The sequence below is a fragment of the Bombina bombina genome, chromosome 9 (genome assembly GCF_027579735.1).
Source record: "Bombina bombina isolate aBomBom1 chromosome 9, aBomBom1.pri, whole genome shotgun sequence".
In the NCBI taxonomy this organism is placed as follows: Eukaryota; Metazoa; Chordata; class Amphibia; order Anura; family Bombinatoridae; genus Bombina; species Bombina bombina.
Window position 1 is genome coordinate 116,507,533 of NC_069507.1, and position 18,977 is coordinate 116,526,509.

Genomic DNA, 18,977 nt, shown 5'->3' on the forward strand with positions numbered 1-18,977 from the left:
CACCACCAACATACCCAACCCTACTCTAAAACCCACCCAATCCCCCCTTAATAAAACCTAACACTAACTCCTTGAAGATCACCCTACATTTGAGATGTCTTCACCCAACTGGGCCTAAGTCCTCAACGAAGCCGGGCCAAGTCTTCATCCAACCGGGCAAAAGTCTTCATCCAGGCGGCATCTTCTATCTTCATTCATCCAACGAGGAGCGGCTCCATCTTGACGACATCCGACGCGGAGCAATTATCCAGACCGACGACTACCCGACGAATGAATATTCCTTTAAATGACATCATCCAAGATGGCGTCCTTTGAATTCCGATTGGCTGATAGAATTCTATCAGCCAATCGGAATTAAGGTAGGAAAAATCCTATTGGCTGATGCAATCAGCCAATAGGTTTGAGCTTGCATTCTATTGGCTGATTGGAACAGCCAATAGAATGCAAGCTCAATCCTATTGGCTGATTGGATCAGCCAATAGGATTGAACTTCAATCCTATTGGCTGATTGCATCAGCCAATAGGAGTTTTCCTACCTTAATTCCGATTGGCTGATAGAATTCTATCAGCCAATCAGAATTCAAGGGACGCCATCTTGGATGATGTCATTTAAAGGAACAGTCATTCGTCGGGTAGTCGTCGGTCTGGATGGATGCTCCACGTCGGATGTCTTCAAGATGGAGCCGCTCCTCGTCAGATGGATGAAGACTTCTGCCAGTCTGGAGGACATCTTCTGCCCGGTTGGATGAAGACTTTGCCCGGCTTCGTTGAGTTCTTAGGCCCAGTTGGGTGAAGACGTCTCAAGGTAGGGTGATCTTCAGGGGGGGTAGTGTTAGGTTTTTTTAAGGGGGGATTGGGTGGGTTTTAGAGTAGGGTTGGGTGTGTGGGTGGTGGGTTGTAATTTTGGGGGGTATTGTATTTTTTTTACAGGTAAAAGAGCTGCTTACTTTGGGGTAATGCCCCTCAAAAAGCCCTTTTAAGGGCTATTTGTAATTTAGTATAGGGTAGGGCTTTTTATTATTTTGGGGGGATTTTTTATTTTATTAGGGGGATTAGATTAGGTGTACTTAATTTAATATTCTTGCAATTATTTTTTTATTTTCTGTAATTTAGTGTTTGTTTGTTTTTGAACTTTAGTTAATTTTATTTAATTTTAATTAATTGTAGTTAATTGTAGTTAATTTATTTAATTGTATTTAATTAGAGTGTAGTGTTAGGTGTAATTGTAACTTAGGTTAGGATTTATTTTACAGGTAAATTTGTATTTATTTTGACTAGGTAGTTAATAAATAGTTGATAACTATTTAATAACTATTGTACCTAGTTAAAATAAATATAAACTTGCCTGTAATATAAAAATAAACCCTAAGCTAGATACAATGTAATTATTAGTTATATTTTCAAATAAGAATAATTTAGTTAATTATAGGATTTTTATTTAGATTTTTTTAAATTATAGTTAAGTTAGGGGGTGTTAGGGTTAGAGTAAGACTTAGATTTAGGGGTTAATACATTTAATATAGTGGTGGCGGTATAGGGGGGGCAGATTAGGGGTTAATAAATATAATGTAGGTGGCGGTGGGCTCCGGGAGTGGCAGTTTAAGGGTTAAACAATTTATTTAGTTGTGGCGGGGTCCGGGAGCGGCGGTTTAGGGGTTAATATGTATAATGCAGGTGGTGGCGGTGTAGGGGGGGGGGCAGATTAGGGGTGTTTAGACTCGGGGTACATGTTAGGGTGTTAGGTGTAAACGTTCCCATAGGAATTAATGGGATATCGGGCAGCAGCGAACATAAGCATTCGCTGCTTTCCGACTCCCATTGATTCCTATGGCATCCGCCGCCTCTAGGGTGGTGGATTGAAAGCCAGGTACGCTGGGTCGGAATAGTGATGAGCGTACCTGGTAGGTATTTGATAACTTCCAAAAGTAGTCATATTGGAACATCTGGAGTGACGTAACCATCGATCTGTGTTGGACTGAGTCCGCCGGATCATATGTTACGTCACTATTTTCTACTTTTGCTGGTCTGTAGGGCTTGATAACTATGGCGAATCAGGCTCGCCACAAATATGCTGCGGAATTCCAGTGTATTTGCGGTTGACAGCTTGAAAAATAGAGACCCAAGAGACAACTATTCTTTTTAAATAAAATTGGGATCTTAGTCACACAATATGGCCATATTTTGCTTAGCCACTTACAGGGTGCCCCAATATAGACTGGTCCTAACACTACAGTCTTTTTGCCACAGAGGGCTGAATCATTCCTGCTTTTACTCTTCATAATAGAATGAGACTCCCTAGCTTAATATTCACAAATCCATTACACTGTCATGAGCACACCTGAGCTTGGGTGGGGTGCTTAAACCAATGGGAGATGGTCAGTCTCCCTGATTATTTTTAAATACAGATAAAAAATTTGGGGGTTTTAGCACACCTTACAAAAAGTTTATATACTCATCTTTGGGAGTGCTGCCAAAATGACCCAGTAATTGCACAAACAAAAAGGTATCGGCGCACATCCATTTTCAAAAGCACAAAATATTTTTTGAACTGCTGCAAAAAAATTCCTGCAGGAATGATTCAGCCCCCTGTGGCAAAAGGACTGTAGTGTTAGGACCAGTCTATATTTGGGCACCTTGTAAGTGGTGTCTGGCGAAGCAAAATATGGCCATATTGTGTGACTAAGATCCCAATTTTATTTAAAAAGAATAGTTGTCTCTTGATGTTGTTTGCAGGCATTTTTTTGCAACAGTTCAAAAAATATGTTGTGCTTTTGAAAATGGATGTGCTTCGATACCTTTTTGTTTGTGTAATTACTGGGTCATGTTGGCAGCACTCCCAAAGATGTGTATATAAACTTTTTGTAAGGTGTGCTAAAAACCCAAATTTTGTATCTGTATTTAAAAATAATCAGGGAGACTGACCATCTCCCATTGGTTTAAGCACCCCACCCAAGCTCAGGTGTGCTCATGACAGTGTAATGGAGTTGTGAATATTAAGCTAGGGAGTCTCATTCTATTATGAAGAGTAAAACCAGGAATGATTCAGCCCTCTGTGGCAAAAGGACTGTAGTGTTAGGACCAGTCTATATTGGGGCACCTTGTAAGTGGTGACTGGCTAAGCAAAATATGGCCATATTGTGTGACTAAGATCCCAATTTTATTTAAAAAGAATAGTTGTCTCTTGATGTTGTTTGCAGGCATTTTTTTGCAGCAGTTCAAAAAATATGTTGTGCTTTTGAAAATGGATGTGCGCCGATACCTTTTTGTTTGTGTGTGTATATATATATATATATATATATATATATATATATATATATATATATATATATATATATATATATATATATATATATATATATATATATATATATATATAAAGAACAAATGAAGGTCCAGACTGGGAGCTCAAAGCAAAAGTGAGTGTTTATTTTCAAAGTCAGTTTAAAAGCTCCTATGAAAGTTTGCAGTCGGCAAATGGCTATGATTTACAGCAATGTGAGGGGCTGGGGTGGGCGTCTGACGTGTTTCAGCTCCTGGGGAGCCTTAATCATAGACAGGATACTGCCCTAATGCCCTGTTCTAACTAATATAGACTAAGCTAACTTACTATTGGTTATTCTGACCTACCTGTATTGCTAGTGGGTGTGTTCCTACATGGGAAAGCTACCTGTGTAAATTGGGTACGGGTCTATGTTAATTGCAACAAAATGACAAAGTAACAAAGTGATGGTTTGTCTATATTTAACCCTACTGTTACCCAATTGTTTTGAACAAATTAGTGAATAAGTAAATAAGTGGATAGTTAAATTTCCAAGCTCATGTACTCTGATAGTTGCTTCTAATCCTATCTGATCAGGTTATATGATATATGCTGAAGAACTCAGTTAATAATCATAAATTTTTAACCCTGTATGGGTGAATGCAACTAAATCTATGGTACTGCTATGGACTGATGCTTATTCATTCTTATATAAACTGTGGGTTTTGTACTAAATCCATAGTACTCAATTCAGTAACAGAAGTTTATTGTTAATGTGAGGAGACTTTATATGCTGATAAGCAAATGCTTAGATAAACTATTAAATAGGGGAATGAGTGGGTAAATGAAAAAAGTGACTTTGACTATACATACTTAGTTTTTAAATATTTAGATACTAGTCCTAAAGCCCGTTCACACGGGCCATTTTTTGCAGGGTACAGTGGTCCCACCCCTTGCGCTCTCTCCCTGCCCCTCTCTTTTGCTCTCTCTCCCCCCTCTCTTTTGCGCTTTCCCCCCCCTCTTTCGAGATCTCTCTCTCCCCCCCTCTCTTTTGCGCTCTCTCTCCTCCCTCTTTTGCGCTCTCTTTCCCCCCTCTTTTGCACTCTCTCTCTCCCCTCTCTTTTGAGCTCTCTCTCTCCCCCTCTCTTTTACGCTCTCTCTCCCCCTCTCTTTTGCGCTCTCTCTCTCCCCCCCTCTTTTGCGCTCTCTCTATCCCCCCTCTTTTGCGCCCTCTCTATCCCCCCTCTTTTGCTCTCTCTCCCCCCCTCTTTTGCGCTCTCTCTCTCCCCCCTCTTTTGCGCTCTCTCTCTCCCCCTCTCTTTTGCACTCTCCCCCTCTCTTTTGTGCTCTCTCTCACCCCTCTCTTTTGCGCTCTCTCTCACCCCTCTCTTTTGCGCTCTCTCTCCCTCCTCTCTTTTGCGCTCTCCCCTGTCTCTCTCCCCCTCTCTCTCTCTCCCCCCTCTCTCTCTCTCCCCCCCCCCTCTCTCTCTCCCTCTCTCTCTCTCTCTCTCTCCTCTCTCTCTCTCTCCCCCTCTCTCTCCCCTCTATTTCTCTCCTCTCTCTCTCTCTCCCCCCTCTCTCTCCCCTCTATCTCTCTCCCCTCTATCTCTCCCCTCTATCTCTCTCTCTCCCCTCTATCTCTCTCTCTCTCTCTCTCTCTCTCTCTCTCTCTCCCCCTCTCTCTCTCCCCCCTCTCTCTCCTCCTCTCTCTCTTTCTCCCCTCTCTCTCTCCCCCCCTCTCTCCTCTCTCTCTCCCCTCTCTCTCCTTCTCTATCTCCCCCCTCTCTCTCCCCCTCTCTCTCTCCCTCCCCCTCCTCTCTCTCTCTCCCTCCCCTCTTTCTCTCCCTCCCTCCCCTCTCTCTCTCCCTCCTCTCTCTCCCTCCCCCTCCCCTCTCTCTCCCCCTCCCCTCTCTCTACCCCTCCCCTCTATCTCTCTCCTTCTCTCTCCCCCCCCCCCTCTCTCTCCCCTCTATCTCTCTCCCCTCTATCTCTCCCCTCTATCTTTCTCTCTCCCCTCTATCTCTCTCTCTCCCCCCTCTCTCTCTCTCTCTCTCTCTCTCTCTCTCTCTCTCTCTCTCTCCCCCTCTCTCCCCCCCTCTCTCCTCCTCTCTCTCTTTCTCCCCTCTCTCCCCCCTCTCTCCTCTCTCTCTCCCCTCTCTCTCCTTCTCTATCTCCCCCCCTCTCTCTCCCCCTCTCTCTCTCCCTCCCCCTCCTCTCTCTCTCTCCCTCCCCTCTTTCTCTCCCTCCCTCCCCTCTCTCTCTCCCTCCTCTCTCTCCCTCCCCCTCCCCTCTCTCTCTCCCTCCCCCCTCCCCTCTCTCTCCCCCTCCCCTCTCTCTCCCCCTCCCCTCTCTCTCTCCCTCCCCTCTCTCTCTCCCCTCTCTCTCTCCCTCCCCCTCCCCTCTCTCTCTCCCTCCCCCTCCCCTCTCTCTCCCCCTCCCCTCTCTCTCTCCCTCCCCTATCTCTCTCCCTCCCCTCTCTCTCTCACTCCCCTCCCCTCTCTCTCTCTCTCACTCCCCCTCCCCCTCTCCCTCCCCTCTCTCTCTCCCTCCCCTCTCTCTCTCCCCTCTCTCTCTCCTCCTCCCCCCTCTCTCTATCTCTCCTCCCCCTCTCTCTCTCCCCCCTCCCCCTCTCTTTCTCTTCCCCCTCTCTCTTTTGATCTCTCTGTCCCCTTTCTTTTGCTCTCCCTCCCCCTCTCTTTTGCTGTCTCTCCCCCTCTTTTTTGCTCCCTCTCTTGTGCTCTCTTTATCTCCCCTCTTGATCTCTCTCTCCCCTCTTGATCTCTCTCTCACCTTTCTTATCTTTTCCCTACCCCCTCTCTCCCCTCTTTTGAGCTGTTTTGAGCTCTCAGACTACACAGCCTTTCACGGCGCGCCTGGCCCTGCCCCTTCACGCTAGGCCACGCCCCCTCATGGCCCTTGTGCTCGGCCATGCCCCCGACCACGCTCGGCCACGCCCCCGGGCCACACTCGGTCACACCCACTTCTGCTCGCACTGCAGAGCAGAGACTTAGGGACTCTCAAAGGCCAGGTGTGATTGTCCTCGTGCTGTGCTGTCTACTGCGCATAACAGCTTGGACAAACACACTTGGACTTTTATTATATAGGATTGTAATGTCAGTTAGTTGTTATGCCCTCTGACTAATCAACTCTGATCCCAAGTTAAATAAGCTAAATGGGTGTGCTTGAAGTAATACGTGTATTTACATTTGTGTATTTGCACTGATATTGACTTCGCTCAGCTTTATTTGGGGAACAGGAAAGAAGAGGAAAAAGAGGTCAATTACCAGTGGTTGATCAGATCTGTATCAATGTTAAGACCGGACGGTTACCGGCTACCTAGGGTGAAGATCCAGAACACCTCCTTGGCAAGGAGGACCTTTGATCTATCTCCACCTCTTGGCTTTTTTCTAATCTGATCAATCACCTTCCATATCACCATATATATAATGCTAAGGATTCATTTCAGTAGTATAGAAATAAAAATGCTGTAAATTAAGTAATATGTGTAGGTAATATTATAACATTAGATAACAAAGAAATATGCTATGAATTCAAGTTCTTTGTGATACCCTCAGCTAACTGTACATGGTGCATGGTGTCTTAAAGGGACAGTCTAGTCAAAATTAATCTTTCATGATTCAGATAGGGCATGCAATTTTAACCAACTTTCCAATTTACTTTTTTTTTTATTTATAATTTTTATTGAAGTTTAAAAAAAAAAACATACAAAAAGGAAAAACATGCAGACACTACATAAAGTCATAAAGTATTTGATTCTAGTTCTACTGTTCAGTAGTGTCCTTTTTATGTATAGGGGCCTATTTATCAAAGGTCTTACGGACCTGATCCGACAGTGCGGATCAGGTCCGCAAGACCTCGCTGAATGCAGAGAGCAATACGCTCTCCGTATTCAGCATTGCACCAGCAGCTCACAAGAGCTGCTAGTGCTACGCCGTCCCCTGCAGACTTGTGGCCAATCGGCCGCCAGCAGGGAGGTGTCAATCAACCCGATCATACTCGATCGGGTTGATTTCCGGTGATTCCTGTCCACCTCATCAGAGCAGGCGGACAGGATTATGGAGCAGCGGTCTTTAGACTGCTGCTTCATAACAGCTGTTTCTGGCGAGTCTGAAGACTTGCCAGAAACACGGGCCCACAAGCTCCGTTCGGAGCTTGATAAATGGACCCCATAGTCTTGACTCCATGTTGGTAGAAGGTAATGCTTCTAGATGAATTAACTTTAATTGCTTAGGGAACGCCTTCCCAGCAAATTTGAGCTTACATGAAATCTTGTTCAAGCTTAACAAGGCTTTAAACATAAAATGTAAAATAAATCAAACGAAAAGTTACAAACAAAAATAACATCAATAATAGTTGGTGCCATTCACATAAATTCTTATAGATTATAATGTCTTTCCAATTATATCTTCTACTGCTCATCAATTCTTGATTATTAGTGTCTGCTTAAACAGCTCTATTGTGTGATATGGTATGTGAAGTACTAAGTCATGTTTGGAGAGGATTGAAAGGATTTTATACTGGTTTCCCAATAAAATGTTATGTCCTGAAATGTATCAAGCTTATTTGTTTTAAGATACCCATTCTCTTCTAATACCATTATGTTTTCCATTAATTGTATCCACAAATTTTTTGTAGGCACATGTTGAGATTTCCAATGTGAGGCTATGAGAGATCTAGCTGCATTCAGGGAGAATTGAATAATTCTTATGCAGAGTTTGCAGATACGCTTTCGTAAGAGGTTTAGTAGAGCTAAAGTAGGTTCAAGATATATTTAGGAGTCTGTGTCCAATAATACTTTAAAGAAGGATTCTATATTTGACCAAAATGGTTGTAATTTTGGGCACTGCCACAATATGTGGTACATTGTATGTATCCCTTTCCCCATATCCCCTGCAACAAACATTGGACATTTCAGGAAATATACTTTTTAGTCTGGCAGGTGTAAGATACCATCTTGTCAGAATTTTGTGGTTGAGTTCCAAAAATCTCGTGGAGTGAAATAATTTTTTCGTGCATGAGATAATATGAGACAACTCAGACTCAGAGTTGTGCCCAATTCCCCATGCCATCTCTCCATATAATTTCGTGGGACATCCTTTCTGCCCTCCATATAACCAGAGGGCAAGTCGTCTATTGCGTAAAGAACGTCTTGAAGTGTGATATTACTATCCAAGTCTTCCTTTTGTTTATTTTCTCATAAGGGTAAATCTATTTTTTGTATTGTTTCTCTAGATATGTTGCTGTGAGACTTAGATAAATTATACACATTTTCATAAAAGTTCTTGAATGTGTTAGCTATGGCTTTAGGCTCTAATATTTTGTCCCCTTGAGGATTTTCTATGTGATGAATTTGATTTAGTAATACTCTGCGTTTTAAAGCTCTAGCCAGTAAAGTTCCTGCTTTGTTACCTCCGATATATTATGTTTTTTTTAAGAAATAGGGCATGTTTCTGAGCCGCCTGGTGGAGGTAATTATTTAGTTCCAATCTAGCTTTTGTTAGTCTATCCAGAGATATTTTATTCTGTGGTGTAAGCTTGTGTTTTCCGTTTCAGCTTTGTATAAATTTGAGAGTAAGGTCTTATAAAGCCTCTGTCTGGAGGATTTTATAAAGGCTTTATGTTTCATCATTCACCCTCTCAGTACCGCCTTGTGAGCCAGCCACAGGGTGGTAGGGTTTGGTGATTGAGGATATTTAAAATCAAAATATTCTTTAAAAAAAATGTCCTATTTGTTCCCTGGATAGAGAGTTATGCAGGATGGATTCATCCAATCTCCAAAAAAGGGGCATATGGGGATTGTGGGCCACAAAATAGTAAAGGAGATGGAAGCCTGATCTGACCAGGATATAGGTTGTAATGAAGAATCCTTTATGAATTCCAAATTATATTAGTCAGTGAACCAGTAATCAATTTGTGAATATGTTTTTTGTGGGCTGGAGAAGAAAATATAATTACGCGATAGGGGGTGTTGTAATCTCCAAATATCAATAAGAGAGAGTCATTTTATGTTATTAAAGATATTGTTCCTATTTTTTGATGAAATTGAGCAGCTTCCTCTAGAGCTATCTAATTTGGGAAAGACAGCCACATTAAGATTTCCCCCCGTTATAAGGGTTCCTATTTTGTCATCAAGTATTTTTGTCTCTATATTAATAACAAAGGTTGCCTGATTGACATTAGGGGCATAGAAATTCACCAAAGTAATGGGTCTGTTAAACATCAATCTATTAAGGGCAACAGACCGTTTGGTTGGGGAATTTAGGTCTTTACAATTTTGAGATATGCAAATAAGTTCTGGCTGTGTCATAATGTCATGTCTTATTGTGTACCTTGCTTATTTGAATTGTTTGATGAAGCTTAAAAGCTTGTCTTACATTCCCCGAAGTACAAAGAGCATTTAGAATAGAAGATTAATCTGTATGGTTAGCCATGTAATAAATACCTGTAGATGTACAAGTCCTGTAAATAGCATAATCCAATAAAACAAACATAACTTTTAAAACATAACGATAAACATTAGAACATAACAATAAACTGCTAAAGTAGCAGATGTTGAAGGGGATGATCTTTTACCACTAAGGTAAATATTCACAATGAGGGAATCATATTAATATATAGTAACAAATAAAACAGAACTTTATTCAATAGGACAGTTTGCTGTCTATAGAAACATAAGATATGATTTCACTTGCTGTGTCCCCAAGATTTACTAACCATGGGACACCGCAATGGAAATTGAACGAGACAAAGGGCAACATCCCCTGTCAAACATTAGGACTTAGGCATTTTTCAATAACATATTTCAAAGCAGTCATCATTTTTAATGTCTACTCACAACCGTGAAGTCCCATTTTCTTATTATATAACTATTGTACTATAAGAGAGTGCCATCTCATCAAGTGTAATCATCATTTTGCAGATCTGGAATTGTATCCGAAGTTGATAATCTTGCTTTCTTCCTCTGTGCTTTCATCCATCCTTGACATTGTGGCTTCGGGGGTGGATTTGCCTCCAAATGTGTTTGTTTGTCTTCCATGTTTAGTAGAGGCAGGGTAGGTTTAGAAATTCCTATTTGATTGCAGAAGTCATCCAGGTCTTCAGCAGAGCGACATACAACTGCTTTGTTATTTTTCATGACTCTTAGCTGAAAGGGGAAACCCCATCTATACTGTATTCATTGTTCCCTTAGATGCAAGGTGAGAAACCTAGCTTCTCTATGGTTCTGCAGAGTGAGTGGACTTAAATCCACAAAGAACTGTAGTGAGGCTCCTTCATGGGAAAAGGGATGTTTCTTCCTCGAAGCTGCAAGAATTAGCTCTTTTTCTTTGCATCTCTGAAACTTAATGATCACATCTCTTGGTGGATCATTAGCCTTAGGAGGTGGCGGTAAGGCTCGATGTGCCCTATCCATAGGTAATGCATCTAGTTGTGGATTGTCCAGCAGTATTTGGAATAATTTTTGGAGGTATGCAGGGAGGCGTGTATTGTTGATTTCTTCTGGGATACCTCTAATACATAAATTTTGCCTCCTGCCATGATTTTCCAGATGGAGGAATGCAATCTGGGATTCTTGTGAAGCAATTTTCCTATTAATGATGTCAGAATCTGACGATTGTGAATCCACTTGTTCATCTAAATATTCAACCCTTCCTCCCAAATCAGCAAAGTCCTTTTTAACCTCAGAGAGGCCTTCTTTTATTAGTTGACTCACATGTTTTAAGAATGAAGCAAAGTCAGCTTTAGTTGGAAGTTCTTACAGTTCATTTCTTGTAACTGGTGCCTCCGAATCAATATCTATGGCTTCTGAGGTGTCTTCTTTAGAGGAATGGGATTGTGTTTCATCGTGGATGGAGGTGTGTATAGCGTTTTGAAGTAATTGCTCATTCTTGCTCCTCTTTTTGTGTTTGATTTAGACCTTTTAGACACACTGGCCTCTAGTTATCAAGCCGTCAACCTCAAATACGCTGGAATTCCGCAGCATATTTGTGGCAAGGCTGATTTGCCTTAGTTATCAAGCACTACAGCCCGGCAAAAGTAGAATTTAGTGACGTAAGCTTCGATCCGCCGGACTCAGTCCGACACAGATCGATTCTTATGTCACTCCAGATGTTCCGAACACAAGTTCGGCACTATCTGACTACTTTTGGTAGTTATCAAACTACTACCAGGTACGCTCGCCACTATTCCGGGCCAGCGTACTTGGTTTTCAATCCGCCACCCTGGAGGTGGCGGATCCCATAGGAATCAATGGGAGTCTGACCATAGCGAAAGTTCATGTTCGCTGCTGCCTGATATCCCATTGATTCCTATGGGAAGTGTGTACACCTAACACCCTAACATGTACCCCGAGTCTAAACACCCCTAATCTGCCCCCCCTACACCACCGCAACTAAATAAATGTATTACCCCCTAAACCGCTGCTCCCGGAGGCCACCGCCACTCTAATAAACTTATTAACCCCTAAACCGCCGCTCCCAGAGCCCACCGGAACTATAATAAATATGTTAACCCCTAAACCGCCGCCCCCGGACCCCGCCGCAACTATAATAAATATGTTAACCCCTAAACCGCCGCTCCCGGACCCCGCCGCAACTATAATAAATATGTTAACCCGGGGCTTCCTGTGGGAGGAGCGTGAAGCAGACGTGCACGCTCAAGCTCTGTGAGAGAGAGCCGCCAAACCACCATACCCCGCCACCATAACTCCTATTGCCGGGGGGTGAGAGCCCTGCCTGGGGAGAGAAAAAGGTCATCTGGCAACGGAAGCCCAGCACTACCGATACTAGGCCGCCTGGTACCGGCCACACGCACACGCACTGCACGGACTGCTCAGAGGTACGCCGGAGGAAGACCGCGGTTAAACTGCAAACCACCACAGAGGCTGCCGCCAAAGTTTCCAAGCGGTGAGCGGAACATGCTGCGGTACATAGGCCGGGTATGATAAATACCGCCCGCGCAACTACAAAGTTTACTGCGAAAGCCTCTGCGGTCTAAGGCTCTGTTTGGACCATGCTGCTGCACAATGGCTGCCCGTGACCATCACTAACATTGTTCTCTGCCCGGAGCCAGACGGGAGGTGTCTTGCCTGGAGCCGAGTAAGCTGAGGAACAGATGAGGAGGTCGAGCGCTGAAGCCTAAAAACGCCAGCCTATTCATACGGAAACCGCAAGTATTACCCTTCTGAACAGGGGGTCCCAGTGCAGTTAAATGTGTGCCAGTCAAAGGAACTGTCTAAGGGATGTTTGACTGATAGCAACTTGGTTCTGGAAAGGTATAAAGTTAAAGTTTAGCCGCTGCAAGTGTCTATACAAAGTTGGGGTCAGAGCGCCCAGGTGACATTAAGATTGCAGTGATAATCACCTCCACAAACTTTAATGCCTTGAAGGGAAAGATATGTTACGATATGGGAGCAGGACATACAAATCATATATAAAGATCTTTTGTGTTAACGAGCCAGAACCCTTATCTAACTCTATAGCTGGGCAGCTACACTTATTATCTGACAGAGTAATTCTAATCTAGCAAACAAATCTCTGGAAAGCCCTTGCAGGGATATTATTGTTTTTGTTTTTTTTCTGCACCTTACTAAGTACATAAAAACTGGTACAATGTCTTACGGTGCTATGGATTAAGTACAGCCCCAAAAGAAGTGCATAGAGATCTATAAACAACACAGTAAAAGCTGGTATATGAGAGCAATGAGGCCCTAAAGGAAAACTGATCCCTGAAACCTGGGTTGAACGCTTGGATGGATATTTTCTTCTTTTTGAAAGTTTATATTGTGGATATATAGAAAAGTCCTAAAAAGTTTGACTAAAAACCTGCAGACTTTGACATTTGCAATTTACAAGACATACTAGTATTAGAATGTGTTAACTAGATACTATACCTGTTAGTTCCCTGTGTATGCTAGGTTATACTCGGGCTGAAGCCTCAATTTATTCATCTAAGTGGGTATTTTTTCTTTTTTTTCTAAGGTGTGAAAGAGCTACTTATAGGGGCCTGTACAAGTATTATGATTTAGATATTAACTTGCAAAGTAGAGTCTACCTGATTAGAAAAAACTCTGCATAGTTTATGTTTACTCTGCGGAACCAATCTAAATTACTCTGTATATCAGCTTTTTTATGTACAGTAGCAAGATATAAGGTATTAACTGGTCAGAATAGGAGATTAGGGTGAGGGCAAGGAGAGGCAAGTTTAGAGCTCTCAGTCAAATCAGTGTGCATTAGGTTAATTCGAAAGGCAAAAACCTGCATAATGTGTTCTTTTCTAGATGGTGTAATTTTGTCAAAATCTATCTAGCTTGCCATGTCCGCACAATTTTGGGTGAATATTGCAGATTATACCCGAACTGTTAAATGTCTCTAAAAGGTACTAAATTAAGGGTGTATGATATTCTAAATTCTTATGTTTTGTGCATATTTTAAAAAAAAAAAAAATATCTCTGAATTAGTGAGAGAAAGGGATACTCGAGATCCCTGACAAGGTACCTCATGTTAGGATCTGTGACGCCACAGGGTGTAATATACACATGCTGATTTGTCTTTTAAGTGTTAAAATTCCAAGTAAACAGCAGTAGGAATAAGCAGAGCCGAAGTTAAAACCTATAGTCAAACCTTAATATATCAGGCTATCCTTTAAGAAGGTAGTCGCGCAAGTTAGGCTCTGTATAATAGGACTATTTGTATCAGAACAGCTACATTTTCAAATATTGTTTAAACATAATAGGTCATCCTGAGGCTGTTTTTTTTTTTTTTTTCTTACGGGGTATCTTAATCAAAAGACAGTAACAGGAATTAATCCAGAACAGCAGAATAAATGGAGAAATATATTACAAATCCTAAAAGTAAATCCCCAGCTATGCCTATAAGGAGAGATAGAAAACAAAAATCCTCACAAGAGAACATACAAGAGGTATCTATCTGAAGCCCCGAACTAAGTATGGAAAAACAACTAACTACAAATCAATTGGCAGATCTGATATTGCCGCAGTTTGAAATGATAAAATCTGAGATCTCAGTTCTGTCAAATGATATAAAGCAATTCTCTAATAGATTGGTGGAAGTTGAATCTAGAATTTCGAATGTAGAAGACAGACACCTTAAACAGGAGGTAGTACTAGGCACACACTCAGATGAAATTAAAAATTTAAAGGCCAAAATTGAAGACCTGGAGGACCGGTCAAGGCGTAGTAATGTGCGGGTAATTGGTCTCCCCGAATCAAGAGAATTTGAGGATCTTTTATCATTTAGTGCGCACACACTACCAAAATTACTAGGCTTACAAGTAGCAGAGGGAAGCTTTCAAGTCGAAAGGGCACACAGAGTTGGCATAGTGAGACAGCTAAAAGATGGTAGTGTCCGGCCCAGAATGGTCCTGATAAAATACTTAAACTTTCAAGACAAAGTAAAAATTATGCAGTACTACAGGAAAGTCCAGACGCTTACCAGAAATACTAAACAGATTCTGCTATTTCAAGACTATTCAATTGAAACGTCAACAAAGAGGCGTGCGATGGCACCATTCTGCTCGGGACTAATCAGGGCAGGGTTGAAAGCGACCATGAAATATCCGGCAAAAATTACAGTGCTGGGCATGGATGGTGACATTGCACTGAATACAATTGAGAACGCAAAAGAGTTTTGCAAAGAAAATAATATAGAAGTGTAGAGTAAATGCTCAGCAGTATTTAGCTACCTAAGTAGAGAGAGATGGCACTGGAGAACTGGTGGAGAGTCCAGCGTAAGGGGGCAGAGGGGAGTGGGGATTAAAATTTTTTTTTTTTTTTTTTGTGTGTTTTTATTTTCTCACGGCTAGATTTGGAGTTTGGCGGTAAAAGGGCTGTTAACGCTCCGCGGGTTTTTTTCTGGCCGCACCATAAATTTAACTCTGGTATCGAGAGTTCAAACAAATGCTGCGTTAGGCTCCAAAAAAGGAGCGTAGAGCATTTTTACCGCAAATGCAACTCTCGATACCAGAGTTGCTTACGGACGCGGCCGGCCTCAAAAACGTGCTCGTGCACGATTCTCCCATAGGAAACAATGGGGCTGTTTGAGCTGAAAAAAAACCTAACACCTGCAAAAAAGCAGCGTTCAGCTCCTAACGCAGCCCCATTGTTTCCTATGGGGAAACACTTCCTACGTCTGCACCTAACACTCTAACATGTACCCCGAGTCTAAACACCCCTAGCCTTACACTTATTAACCCCTAATCTGCCGCCCCCGCTATCGCTGACCCCTGCATTACACTTTTAACCCCTAATCTGCCGCTCCGTAAACCGCCGCCACCTACGTTATCCCTATGTACCCCTAATCTGCTGCCCTAACATCGCCGACCCCTATGTTATATTTATTAACCCCTAATCTGCCCCCCACAACGTCGCCGACACCTACCTACACTTATTAACCCCTAATCTGCCGACCGGACCTGAGCGCTACTATAATAAAGTTATTAACCCCTAATCCGCCTCACTAACCCTATCATAAATAGTATTAACCCCTAATCTGCCCTCCCTAACATCGCCGACACCTACCTTCAATTATTAACCCCTAATCTGCCGACCGGAGCTCACCGCTATTCTAATAAATGTATTAACCCCTAAAGCTAAGTCTAACCCTAACACTAACACCCCCCTAAGTTAAATATAATTTTTATCTAACGAAATAAATTAACTCTTATTAAATAAATTATTCCTATTTAAAGCTAAATACTTACCTGTAAAATAAATCCTAATATAGCTACAATATAAATTACATTTATATTATAGCTATTTTAGGATTAATATTTATTTTACAGGTAACTTTGTATTTATTTTAACCAGGTACAATAGCTATTAAATAGTTAAGAACTATTTAATAGTTACCTAGTTAAAATAATAACAAATTTACCTGTAAAATAAATCCTAACCTAAGATATAATTAAACCTAACACTACCCTATCAATAAAATAATTAAATAAACTACCTACAATTACCTACAATTAACCTAACACTACACTATCAATAAATTAATTAAACACAATTGCTACAAATAAATACAATTAAATAAACTATCTAAAGTACAAAAAATAAAAAAGAACTAAGTTACAGAAAATAAAAAAATATTTACAAACATAAGAAAAATATTACAACAATTTTAAACTAATTACACCTACTCTAAGCCCCCTAATAAAATAACAAAGACCCCCAAAATAAAAAATTCCCTACCCTATTCTAAATTAAAAAAGTTACAAGCTCTTTTACCTTACCAGCCCTGAACAGGGCCCTTTGCGGGGCATGCCCCAAGAAGGTCAGCTCTTTTGCCTGTAAAAGAAAACATACAATACCCCCCCCCCCAACATTACAACCCACCACCCACATACCCCTAATCTAACCCAAACCCCCCTTAAATAAACCTAACACTAAGCCCCTGATGATCTTCCTACCTTGTCTTCACCATGCCAGGTTCACCGATCCGTCCTGGCTCCAAGATCTTCATCCAACCCAAGCGGGGGCTAGACATCCACTGAGAAGTCCAGAAGAGGGTCCAAAGTCTTCCTCCTATCCGGCAAGAAGAGGACATCCGGACCGGCAAACATCTTCTCCAAGCGGCATCTTCTATGTTCTTCCATCCGATGACGACCGGCTCCATCTTGAAGACCTCCAGCGCGGATCCATCCTCTTCTTCCGACGACTAGACGACGAATGACGGTTCCTTTAAGGGACGTCATCCAAGATGGCGTCCCTCGAATTCCGATTGGCTGATAGGATTCTATCAGCCAATCGGAATTAAGGTAGGAATTTTCTGATTGACTGATGGAATCAGCCAATCAGAATCAAGTTCAATCCGATTGGCTGATCCAATCAGCCAATCAGATTGAGCTCGCATTCTATTGGCTGATCGGAACAGCCAATAGAATGCGAGCTCAATCTGATTGGCTGATTGGATCAGCCAATCGGATTGAACTTGATTCTGATTGGCTGATTCCATCAGCCAATCAGAAAATTCCTACCTTAATTCCGATTGGCTGATAGAATCCTATCAGCCAATCGGAATTCGAGGGACGCCATCTTGGATGACGTCCCTTAAAGGAACCGTCATTCGTCGTCTAGTCGTCGGAAGAAGAGGATGGATCCGCGCTGGAGGTCTTCAAGATGGAGCCGGTCGTCATCGGATGGAAGAACATAGAAGATGCCGCTTGGAGAAGATGTTTGCCGGTCCGGATGTCCTCTTCTTGCCGGATAGGAGGAAGACTTTGGACCCTCTTCTGGACTTCTTCAGTGGATGTCTAGCCCCCGCTTGGGTTGGATGAAGATCTTGGAGCCAGGACGGATCGGTGAACCTGGCATGGTGAAGACAAGGTAGGAAGATCATCAGGGGCTTAGTGTTAGGTTTATTTAAGGGGGGTTTGGGTTAGATTAGGGGTATGTGGGTGGTGGGTTGTAATGTTGGGGGGGGGGTATTGTATGTTTTCTTTTACAGGCAAAAGAGCTGAACTTCTTGGGGCATGCCCCGCAAAGGGCCCTGTTCAGGGCTGGTAAGGTAAAAGAGCTTGTAACTTTTTTAATTTAGAATAGGGTAGGGAATTTTTTATTTTGGGGGTCTTTGTTATTTTATTAGGGGGCTTAGAGTAGGTGTAATTAGTTTAAAATTGTTGTAATATTTTTCTTATGTTTGTAAATATTTTTTTATTTTCTGTAACTTAGTTCTTTTTTATTTTTTGTACTTTAGATAGTTTATTTAATTGTATTTATTTGTAGCAATTGTGTTTAATTAATTTATTGATAGTGTAGTGTTAGGTTAATTGTAGGTAATTGTAGGTAGTTTATTTAATTATTTTATTGATAGGGTAGTGTTAGGTTTAATTATATCTTAGGTTAGGATTTATTTTACAGGTAAATTTGTAATTATTTTAACTAGGTAACTATTAAATAGTTCTTAACTATTTAATAGCTATTGTACCTGGTTAAAATAAATACAAAGTTACCTGTAAAATAAATATTAATCCTAAAATAGCTATAATATAAATGTAATTTATATTGTAGCTATATTAGGATTTATTTTACAGGTAAGTATTTAGCTTTAAATAGGAATCATTTATTTAATAAGAGTTAATTTATTTCGTTAGATTTAAATTATATTTAACTTAGGGGGGTGTTAGTGTTAGGGTTAGACTTAGCTTTAGGGGTTAATACATTTATTAGAATAGCGGTGAGCTCCGGTCAGCAGATTAGGGGTTAATAATTGAAGGTAGGTGTCGGCGATGTTAGGGAGGGCAGATTAGGGGTTAATACTATTTATGATAGGGTTAGTGAGGCGGATTAGGGGTTAATAACTTTATTATAGTAGCGCTCAGGTCCGCTCGGCAGATTAGGGGTTAATAAGTGTAGGCAGGTGTCGGCGACGTTGTGGGGGGCAGATTAGGGGTTAATAAATATAACATAGGGGTCGGCGATGTTAGGGGCAGAAGATTAGGGGTACATAGGGATAACGTAGGTGGCGGCGATTTGCGGTCGGAAGATTAGGGGTTAATTATTTTAAGTAGCTTGCGGCGACGTTGTGTGGGGCAAGTTAGGGGTTAATAAATATAATATAGGGGTCGGCGGGGTTAGGGGCAGCAGATTAGGGGTACATAAGTATAACGTAGGTGGCGGTCGGCAGATTAGGGGTTAAAAATTTTAATCGAGTGGCGGCGATGTGGGGGGACCTCGGTTTAG